Here is a 12,312-nt window from a genome sequence, read left to right on the forward strand (position 1 = left end):
TGCCTCCTCAAGAGACCAGAGCTTCTGCTTCGAGCTTCTTTAAGGAGCTGAATCCCTCTCTCCTAGGACCTCCTGAAATGACTCCCACATACCAGTCAACTGCATCAACTGGAAGAGTAAGTCACTGCCCTCAGTGCTATGTACACTAGACTAGAATTTTAACAGAACCCTTATCAAGAGAATAAACTCGATGCTTATCTTTGAGTAATTAAGGAGAAGCCATGACGAGCCAAATGCTCCAACATAGACCCACTGGTGGTTCCCAGCTAATCCCAAAGATGAACAAGCCAGAAAGAAGAACACACAGGAACCAGTAATCCTCCACATGGAGTCCAGATAGAACCACACTTCGAAGACTGTGAAATAGATGTATTTTCTCCCTACTCTCAGTGGTCTAAATGACACTGTCTCTGGAAGAGAAAGATAATTTGCTCTGGATTGCAGTGTGATATCTAGAGTACCGAAGTGTCCAACCCCATCTGTGCAATCTCATGTATTCAGAACACTATCTCAACTCCCAAGGTGGCATACCTGAATAATTCAGGGGAAGCTCTTCATGCTAAAATCTTTAATCTAATAACATTGCAAACTTTTTTAAAAAAACATTCCTATTTTAAGGAGATAGGATCTGATATCTTTGTGTGATCACTAATCAGTTTACTATAGAAATTCTCTGGCAAAGAATTTAATTTCTTGCATGATTTACTCATATCCTCCAAAAGGTTATATTTATGACACACTTTTCCATTTTCAATACCTCCTTTTTAATTGCCTTTGACTGCTCCCTAACATTTTGCAAGGAAAAAACAGTCAAATATACAGAATAGGGGCTGGAGTGATAGCACAGCGGGTAGGGCATTTGCCTTGCATGCCACCGACCCGGGCTCAATTCCGAGCATCCCATATGGCCCCCTGAGCACTGACAGGGGTAATTCCTGAGTGCGGAGCCAGGAGTAACCCCTGTGCATCGCCAGGTGTGACGCAAAAAAAAAAATACAGAATAAAGTCATCGGCCACCATCCAGATCACACGTCCTTCTGTCTTGGAAGGGAGCAACATGACGCTTGCCATAAATATGCCACCGGATCCGAGCCATGCTATTTCACTCGAGGTACCCCAGACGGGGGGTGGGTGAGACCCCTCCCCACCCCAAGGGACCCAGCCCAGCAGTCAAAAACCTCCAGAACCCAACCGCCGCCACGCTCATGGGTGCTCTCCACATGCTGGGGCCGGGCCTCACCCACAAGTGAACCTATTCCTGGACACTTCATAGTGTCTATCCATAGTCCGTGGATGCTCTACCCATAGTCCAAGGGTACCGCACCACCTTTGATGGGATTCAGAGTAGGAGGCTATTAGTAGTATTAGAGGAAAATATGTTATTTCAATTCTGCTTTGGGGCAAGGATTAGGATTCAAAATGGAAACACCCGAAAAATGGTGGTGGGAAGGTATAATGGTGGTGGGATTGGCGTTTGAATTTTAAATGTAATCAAATATTGTGAACCAGTTTATAATTTTTTAATGAAATATATGTATGTATACAGAATAGAGAGGAAGGAGGAGACAGGAAACTAGAAGGTGCCTTGTCTATGCCACAGGCCTTGCCCCTCCCCCGCGCAGAGCCAGAGTCTATCCATGACCTGTGCTGAGAGATCTAGGACGAGATTGATGGCTACAAGGGGGTGACAGTTTGGGCAGGGCTGCAAGCTACGATCTAAAGCACGAGATGCTAAAGTTCATTTCCAAGTTCATATCCCAGTAGGGGCTGCAAATGAAAGCTTTCGATTTCCCACCCCACGTGGACCAAGTCCACCCTGGAAAGGGAGTGAAAAGGCAAATTTGTATGTACAGGGTGTAAATGCTTTAATAATAATATTGCTTTTGTACCCGCTTTCCCTTTTTCCCAGTTTCCACTCCAATACCTCTCTCCCCCCCACACCCCTCTCAACTTCAGGCACGTGGCAGCCCCTTATTTTCTAGCATCAATAGTTGCCTCAAGCGAGACCATCCAAACTCCTCGCCCACTTCTGCGTCTCTCACCTCCACCACTGCTGGAAGCCTTACTCAAAACAAAATTAGAAGAAACTTGATTCCACACGATGCTGGGCCAGAGAAAATGACCGAGACAGAGTGCGTTTCACGTGCTGCCTACAGGGATGTTGTTAGAATGAATTCATCATCCTGACATGTTCATAACACCCTGGCACGGCCGTCTGATGGCGTCTCGTGCTAGGGGATCACTGCATAAGCTGTGCTGCTCACCGCAAGAACGCAGCAACGGCCCCTTGCGCCTCTGCTAACGTGGCCGGGCTTCTTGGTGATCGACTCTGCCCAGGTGAGAAAAATGGAGCACACGAGGACAAGGGCAAAGGATGTTGGTAGCTGACTGAAATGGGAACTTTTCTCGACTGGGTTTTTGTTTGTTTTTTTGTTTGTTTGTTTTGTTTTTTAGGACATGCTCCTGAGCAATGCCATCAGCATCCACTTGGTAAAAGCAAAACAAAACTGGGGCTGGAGCAATAGCATAGCAGGGAGGGCATTTGCCTTGCACGCAGCCGACCCGGGTTCAATTCCCAGCATTCCCATATGGTCCCCTTGGCACGGCCAGGGGTAATTCCTGAGTGCAGAGCCAGGAGTAGCCCCTGTGAATCGCCGGGTGTGATCCAAAAAGCAAAAAAAAAAAAAAAAAAAAAAGCAAAACAAAAAAAAAACAAAGCAAAATGTGCAGAATTGGTGGGTCAAAGAGAAGTCTGTGAAGCAGAGGAAAGTTTCCTGAATGATGAGATTACTTGATGAGCTCAGAGTCCACGGCAAGCCAGGGAAATCAACAGAATCCTTGTTCCTCAACCCATCATTTCCCCTACCACCCAAAACCAAACTACATCAAACAAATGCAGTAGTTTCTAAGTGATGACCACAGTGGAAGGAGCAAAATCCACTGGTTCCCAAGAAATACAGACTATTGCCGAAGTTTAGAGCGAGGAGTTTATTCAGGAAGTGCAGAGAGCACTCCCCCTAGGAGAACACGGGCGAGTGACGGGAAGGGAGAGAAGCTAACGAAGATGAGATTCGAGCTACCGCTGGAGCGATGCCTGGAGCTTAACCCCACAGAGAAACTGGGAACCCAGTGCAGAACACAAACCGCATCATTCCATAAGAGAGCCAAGGGAATGAGGAGGAGACGCTCCTAACGCCCCCATCAGTCATTAGTCGAGGGTTTCTTCCTTAGAGAGATAAGTTCCTGGGAATACCCAGTCCAGTACTTGTGGCTGGAATTAGGCAGGTCACCAATGTAAGTCTGCTGAGTATGGGGCTACGTTACCTTACAATGGGCCCGCTGACGGGACCATGAGCTTTTACCAGCAAAGCTCCAGTATGTGGGTCTCAGGACTACTTCTCCGAATCGCATGGTGGCACTGGAACCGGGAGGTTCATCCTGCCTCCCAGTCCGCCCCTGATGTCAGAAGTCATGCCCTCAACCCGCCCCCAGGGCCATCTTGCCGCACACAGCAGTGAAGAGTCCCAGCAGGCACCACAACACCGGAGAATCCTCCGGGCCCCATACTGAGCCCATATCCCCGGGACACCCCCGATGGAGCAGGTGCAGTCTCCCCTCCTTCTCCAGAGGGAAGCCCAGCAACCGTGAGCTTCTACAAGCACGGCTCCAGTATGCGGGTGTCGGGACTAATTCTCCAAACCACGTTGGGAATAGCTTCCTGCAGAGATGTCTCTGGAAATGAACTACTTATAATTTAAAATCTCAGAAGCACGCAGCCGCAGAACTTTCCTGATATGCAAAGTGAACAATGGGAAATAAATGATCCAGCATCTGCCCCTGGAAGGCAGGCTTGAATGGTGATGGGAAAATCCGAGCAAAATATAATGCCCAAAAATGGAGAGAGAGCATGTGAGCAATTGTATGCCACAGAGGCAGGGTAAGGACTAGGATGGAAGTGGGGGGGATAATGGGGACATTGGTGGTGGAAAGTTTGCACTGGCGGAGGGATGGGTGATCGATCATCGTATGACTGAATCTCAAACATGAAAGCTTTGCAACTGTATCTCATGGTGGTTCAATAAAAAAATTAAAAAAAAAAACAGTGGGCCCTCTGAGAACTGCAGATTAAGTCAGGGATGTGAACAGTCACTAATCCTAAAACCATAGCATAGAAGGGGAAAAACCTCTGCCAGCACACAAAACTGTGTGCTAAGAGTCAGCGTCCAAAAGAAGCTTCACAGGTCTGTGACCTTAGGACACACGTACTAGAGGAAACGTACCAGAGGAAAGTCTCAGTGATTTGGAACCAACGTACCAATTCCAGACGAGACCATGTGCACAGGGGAAATTTTCCTCTGTCAAAGGGTCCCACTCCCAGCTAGTCAAGGGACGACCGTCTCCGAGGAAACTGGGAGCTGTAGTTTGCTTCCGCATTTTCCGTCAATCCGTCTGGCTCTTCTCTTGGAGTCCTTCCCCACCCAGCCCCTCAGGTGCATCTTTCATTCCTGCGGCAAATTCATCAACTCACGTTAGGCCTGCCACTATGCTGGGTGCTGGCAATATACAAATCCAACTCCCAGGCCCCGCCTATAACAGGCTGGTAAGTGTCAGAACTAAGACACACAGATTGGTTAAGAGCGACCTGAAGAGTGCTAGGGAGTGTTTCTAGTGATTCAAAGTCGGTGTTCCGTGCTAAGTGCTTTTCGAGGCTCAGTGGGTAATCAGGAAGAATTGGGGAGTGGAAGTAAGCCCCTTTCATTCCTAAGTCCGTGGTGTGTGGAGAATTCAGACATTTGTGCAGCTTCCTGGTTGCACCGACACGGCCTGCAGAATACGTTAAAAACAAGCAGCAAATCCCAGTGATGCAGCTATTCGGAAATCCTGCTGTGAATAAAGGATGTTTTTTAATTTGCTCGCACGTTCCAGAAAAAAAAAAAAAGAAAATCTCCTATTTATAGATGAATTCAACATTTGGATAATGATACTCTGGTGGCAAATAATTCAGCGCGGAGATTTCCTCTGTGTTTCCAGCTACACCTGTTTGGGTCTCATCCCTACATCTCACTTTTAGGAATCGTGCCAGAGCCCTCTGAGGAGAGTCCGCGTGTTACATCTCTTCATGTGTAAAAGGAAGCGAGCAGCATCTCACAGAGAACTGGGAGGATTAAATGAAAGAATGTAATGCATTGGATCAAGCCTGACACGGGGAAGGCAATCAGCAGAGTTTAGGAAGGAGCTCATCCCTCCCAGTAAGCTTCAGGCTTGTTTGAGAGATTACAATCAAATCTTACGCTGTGTTTTACAATAACAGCGATCAAATGCTGACTGATTTCTTGGAAGAAAATAAGGAGACCTTTGAAAATGCTGGCATCCATGGCAAGAGGCCAACCTACCAAATTAGCTATGTCACAAAGGCCGGTGGCTAGTCACGAGACAGGAATAGTGTGAGACCAGGGGCAGACACATGGGTTTACACTTATATACAACTAAGAGGATTCCAGCCTTTGGCTTATATATACATGGAAGTGCACACAAGTGCGTGCGCGCACGTGCATGCACACACACACACACACACACACACACACACTCCACAAACACAAAGCAACCCCCATCCAAAAAAACCCTTTACTCATAAACAAATATGAGTGAACTGCTTTTCTTGGGAGTAAATCGCAGTGTCAGAATTATCTTCCCATCCGAAAATCAGTAACCTGGCCAGATAGTAAACATTCTTAGACTCTGAGACAGAAAGCAATGTCTTCAATTCTTAGGGAATAGGTCAAGTAGAAATGCTAAACGACTTTTAGCATTTTGTATTTAAAAATATGAAAAGCAATCAGAGCTCAGGCACTGGGTTTTGCCCTGGACTCTGTCATCTTCCATCCTTATTCTAGAAGCATGGAGCTAAGAGTTTCCACTGTAATATCTCCTTGTAAATATCAACATAAATGACAATGAAGATTCTACATTACAGAGATTTTCATCAAAAGAACCAGGTGATAGACTATATAACCATTCACCAGCAAGAAACTGAAACTAGGGACCCTCAAGCTCCAAAGCCTCATCTCATCTCCACCCAGAAGGGCTCATTTGTTATTGCTGAAATTCTTCCATTCAAACAACATTTTTTTGATAACCAGATTCGCTTTCTTGAGTAGATCTTAGAGAAATAATACACTCTCTCTAAAAATAGTGATAATTTATTAGAGTTAGGATTTCTCATGTGAAAATCACGAAACTGGATGAAAAATCAAAGAACAACAAAGGAAATGAAAGTAAACAAATAAATTCTGAATGGTTCCTAATTCTCAGTCAATTCAGGCGTGTCTGTGGGGGGCTGCCCAGACAGTTTCAGAAGCTGGAGAGCACGCTCTGCAAGCAGGACCCCTGGGCTTGATGCCCCCACCCCCCACCCCGCTCTACACAGCCCCCTTATTACCACTGTGAGCAACCCCTGAGCACTGACTCAGGCGATGTGGTCCTTCCAAAAGAAAACCAATAAATGTGTCTGCATTTTCACCTAGTTTCTCAGAAACAGAATAAAAGAGTGGTAACGCATACAAACTCTCAATAGAGTTGGTTCTCAGCAGCTGTATAGAACCTTGGATAAGTCATTTCATTTCAAAAAGCTGAATTATCTGAAAATTCAGAATGACAATAGGATCTACTTCAGTCCCTATAAAGGTCCTTTAGAAATGAGAGAAATATATGAAGAACACTCAGAATAGCATTGACAGATAAAAGATTCTCCACAAATGGCAGCAGTTATTGTTTTAACCATCGTCAAATGGAGCCAGAAAGATAGTACAGCCAGCAGAGCGTTTGCCTTGCACATGTCCATACTGTTTTGGCCCCTGGCAATGCATATGGTCCCTTTACGGTCCCTGCCCGGAATGATCCATGAGTGCAGAAGTAGGAGTAAGTCCTGAACACAGCCAGGTGTGTCCCCTTCCCAAAAAATAATTTTTTTAGTTCAAATGTCAGAGCTACCAACATGTGCAGGTTTTGTTAAAAAGTCATACTCTAAAGATTCTGACTCAGAAGTTCTGAGGTGAGAGTCAGAATCAGTATTTTGACAAGAATGTCAAATGACTATGATATTAATGATAAGTTATCTTTTTTTTAAATACATACCTTTAAAAAAATAATGGCAAAAGGAGTTGGAATTATTAGGGGATGTGGTTTAAGGGAACTATAAAGATGAAGATAATGGCCTGTCTTTCTTCAATAAAATGGAAAAACCAAAGATCAAACCCAGGGTACGAAGAGCTGACAAAGGGCATAAGACCCTCGCTTCCCACCAGGCCAGCTCAGGCCCAATCCCTGACACGGCACATGATCCCCCAGACACTGACAGGAGTGGCCCCTGAACGCAGAACCAGGAGTGGGCACTTCTGGGTGTGGTCCAAAAACAAACAAACAAACAAACAAAATTCATAGCCAGAAAGGTAGGACACAGGTAAGGAAGGAGCCCACTTGTACAGGGCGACCTAGGTTCGATCCCGGGGACACCTTGAGTGCCACCAGAACTGATCCTTGAGCTCCGCCGAGATTCGACCCAGGTGGCCATGCCTTTGCACAGCCGCTCTGCTGCTGAACGACCAGGATCCAGAGCCAGCTATATTACTTGGGGTCCCAGCAAGTGCTTGCAGCCATGTTTCCAGACTGTGAACTAAGCGTTTGCCCCACACCGGCTAATGGGGGAAATATCCTTCTTCCTTGGTTTTTCTTCCCTCTGGGAGGAAGTGGCGTGGTGTCTGCCATATTCTGGAACTTTTAAACAGGTATGAACTTGGTGGTGCGGGGGAAAAAAAAATGTGTTTTGAACTTGAAACAGCGGGACGCTTGGGCAGTCTCGGGCGGGGGCCGGTGCCGGCTCGAGCTCCGCTGAGATTCGACCCGGATGGCCGTGCCTTTGCACAGCCTCTTTGCTGTGGAACGACCAGGATCCAGAGCCAGCTATATTACTTGGGGTTCCAGCGAGTGCTTGCAGCCATGTCTCCAGACTGTGAACTAAGCTTTTGCTCCATGCTGCTCCAGGAAGGGAAATGATGCAATTTCCAACTTAAATCTCCCTGGACTTAATTACTAAAATACAGAAATCCTAAACTTTATATCTCTTCATTCTCATCAGTGGAAAACTAATTATCAAATGTTTCCTTGTCAATAGGGCCGTATTCTTGGGGGATAAACTCCAACAAGAATAGTGAGTTCTGTGTTGAAACTCCAACAACAATAGCGAGTTTTGTGTTGAAATATGGAATGTAATCAAGTGTAAAGAGAAAAGGAAGTGAAATTTATCAGTTATACAGGGGGGTGGGGGCGGGGGGTGGGAAGTATACTGGATTTTGGGGGGGTGGTGGTGGAATATGGGCACTGGTGAAAGGGCGGGTGTTTGAGCATTGTATAACTGAGACATAAGCCTGAGAACTTTGTAACTTTCCACATGCTGATTCAATAAAATAAATTTAAAAAAGAAAAAAAATGATCCCTGAGTTCGAAGCAGTAGGATGCCCTGGACACAGCTCAATGTCACCCTCCACACCCAAGAGTGAACCTACTCCTGGACCACACAGCCACACGACACTTCATACCACACACCACCCATACTCTGAGAGTACCACACCACGTTGGATGGGGTCCAAAGTAGGAGGCAACCAATCTTAGAGGAAAATATTTTTTTACAGATTAATACTAAGAAGACATTATTTTTCAAAAGACACAAATAACTAGAGTAGTTACAAATCTAACTTAATGAGATGTGTTCCACAAATATGGAAAACGTTTTCTATATCTAGAGCTAGACATCATCGGTAACTAAATAACTACGAAAAACTCTTTTCTCTGTGAAATTAGAATAGCTATGAATGAGTTGTTATAAAATGAATAATGAATGACAGACTAAGGACTGGAATTAAAAATCTCACTGGTATCTCAACGCTAATTTGCTCTACAACCCTTAAGATGCTACCTACAATTTCCATATCATTTAAAAATAAGACTTTTGGTTTATTTCCTTACCCACGGAAAGAAAGGGTTAAAAGTTATTTCAAGCACTGAAAGCACTAACTATTCAAGATGCAGAAATACATATGCGTTTGCAGCCATGAAAGAGTAGACTTAGGAAAAGAATATGGTTACTTGTAACTATGTTTACAAAGTATTAAATGTAACAAAACTAACAACAGCAAAAGTAAATAAGATTACTAATCTCAATTCACACTAGGATAGAGCTTTTCATGGAAGATACAAAAAAACAAATATCAACAAGTGCACACTCCGTTTGAAAACAGTTCTCGGAGGGGCTGGAGGAACAGTACAGTCAGTACCGTGGTGATCTTGCACACTGTCAACCTGGGTTCAGTGTCTCGCACCGCTTGTGGTCCCTGAGTTTGATAGATAGATAGAGAGATAGAGAGAGAGAGAGAGAGAGAAGGAAAGAGAGAGAGAGGAGAGAGAGAGGAGAGAGAGAGAGAAGGATAGACAGGAGAGAGAGAGAGAAGGAGAAAGAGAGAGAGAGAGAGAGAGAGAGAGAGAGAGTCTCTTGCCCCATGCCTGGCTGTCTTCACTGGGGCCCCTCAGAGGGGGTGGGTTGAGTTTCCCTCCCCGCCCCAAGCAGAGCCCTGGCAGCCAAAGACCTCCGGAACCCAGCCACAGCCATGCTCAAGGCCCCTCTCCACATGTTTGGACAAGCCTCACGCATGAAGGAACCAGCAGAGGAACCCAGGTGTGTGGGACCCGGGGCTGAGATCTCCAAGCCTGCTCGGATCGGTAATGGGCCTCTTCCACCAAGGTCCCCCATTTTCCTGTAGCTAGGTGGTCACACCCAGAAACTACCCCCAGTGCCATGTAATCCCATCAACGGCCAACATCCAGAGCCTATAAAACTAAGCTCCAGAAAGTGACATTTTATAGCCTAGTTCTCCCTCTAGGAGAACCTGGCAAGCTACCGAGAGTTTCCTGCCCGCATGAGAGAGCCTGGCAAGCTCCCCATGGTGTATTCATATGCCAAAATCAGTAACAATGATGGGTCTCATTCCCCTGACCCTGAAAGAGCCCCCAATGCGGCACTGTTGGGAAGGATGAGTAAAGAGAGGCTTCTAAAATCTTAGGGCTAGGACGAATGAAAACATTACTGAGGCCTCTTGAGAAAATTGACAATCAATGGGATGATGATCGGGATGATGATGGTGATGATGACGGTATATGTATACATACATATGTAAGCATACAAGGCTTAACCTTCAAGTGCATGTTAGTGATCTCTTATAGAAGGGCTTTATGGCCCCTGGGTAAAATACAACAATCTTCACACTCTTTCCTCTAAGGAAACTTTTTTGGAGCATTTTCAGCAGTTCTTCATAACAAACAATACAAAATATATTATTTCGGTTCTGCTTTGGGGCAGGGGTTGTTTTTCGGGATGGAAACATCCAAACTACGGTGGTGCGAAGGTGTCATGGTGATGGGATTGGTGTTTGAGTATTAAATGTAATCAAATACTGTGAACTACTTTATAAAATAATTTTAAAAAAAATTTAAATGCTGCTCTCCAAAACAACTTGACCCAAAAAGAAATGAAAACCAACCAAACAACAAAGTAAAACCAGTGCCCTATGTCAGTGGTTCTCATTGATATCTGAGCAAATCATTTGGGGAATATTTCACAAATATCAATGCCCAGGCCTCATTCTCAAAAATTCTATTTGAGTTGACCTAGGTAAGAGCCCAACCATTTTGGAATATCTGAGATAAATCTTTTAAGGTCATAGTGGAGTCCCAAGCCCTGTACCGAAGTGCTCAAACTTTGCACACGTTCGCCTTACTCGGAATGCTTGTTTAAACACCTGTGATCAGGCCTTGCTCCCAGAGTTTGCTCAGATTGGGTCTGAGAATTTACAATCTACTTTTCAATCAATGCCAACGCCAGTCATCTATAGACCATGGACCATTCATGGAAACCACTCACCTATGCTGACTTTCCTAGAAAGCCGAGTCTGTGCCACCAAATCTTTCTAGTCTTAACTCACTGATATTTTTATCAGTAAAGAATGTACCTCAGAAGTGAAAAACCTAACCACCTAGGAGCTGGAGAGATAGTACAGTGGGCAAGGGGCGATCTGGGTTCGATCTCTGGCAACCCGAGCCTGCCAAGAATGACTTCTGAGTGCAGATCCAGGAGTAACCTGAGGCCCACCAGGTGTGATAAAATACAAATAAATTAATTAAACAATATCACAAATCACGAAATCCCATTAATCGTCGATTTCTCGAGCGGGCTCAGTAACCTCTCCATTCGTCCTTTCCCTGAGATCTTAGAAGTCTCTCTTGACTCGGCCCTCCCAACGATGTCGCACTGGAGACTCTTTCAGGGTCAGGGGAATGAGATCCAGCTTGTTACTAGATTTAGCATATGAATACACCATGGGAAGCTTGCAAGGTTGTCCCATGTGGGCAGGAAACTCTCAGAAGCTTGCCAGTTTCTCCCAGAGGGAGAAGCAGGCTACAAGATATCATGCGGCCGCACGCTTCTGGGACCTTGCTTTTTAAGTCTCTGGATGTTGGCCGTTGATGGGATTACACACACCTGGGTTCCTCTGCCGATACCTTCATGCATGAGGCCTGTCCAAACGTGTGGAGAGGGGCCTCTGGCATGGCTGTAGCTAGGTTCCGGTAGTCTTTGGTCGCCGGGAGCTCTGCTCGGAGTGGGGAGGGAAGCTGGAGCCAATCCCCTTCGAGGGGCCCCGGGGAAGACAGCCAGGCATGCGGGCAAGAGACTCTGTATTGCTCTCTTCTGGAAGCTTGCTTTTAAGTCTCTGGATGTTGGCCGTTGATGGGATTACACAATAATTAAACAATAAATAAATAAAAATATATAACCTTGGGTAAAGAGAGGGTGCTTGCCTTGCACACAGATGACCTGGGTTTGACCTCTAGAATCCCATATGGTCCCCAACCATCACCAGAAGTGACCCCAGAACACAAGGCCCAGGAGTAAGCCCTGAGCCTGCCAGATGTGGCCCAAAACATTTGTCTGTTTTTTTTCATTTGGGGGCCACACCTGGCGATGCTGAGGGATTACTCCTGGTTCTGCACGCAGGAATCACTGCTGGCGGGTTTGGGGGAATCATCTGGGATGGCTGGGATCAAACCCCGCTTGATCACATGCAACGCAAACGCCTTACCTGCTGGACTATCACTCCAGCCTCCTGGCTCAAAACCTTTAAAACAAAAACAAAAAAAAAAAAACCTATAACCCAGGAACTGGTCTGCATGTGAATTTAGGGAATACGTGTACCTTTGGTCCAATGA

Source organism: Sorex araneus, chromosome 5, assembly GCF_027595985.1.
Source record: "Sorex araneus isolate mSorAra2 chromosome 5, mSorAra2.pri, whole genome shotgun sequence".
Classification (NCBI taxonomy): domain Eukaryota; kingdom Metazoa; phylum Chordata; class Mammalia; order Eulipotyphla; family Soricidae; genus Sorex; species Sorex araneus.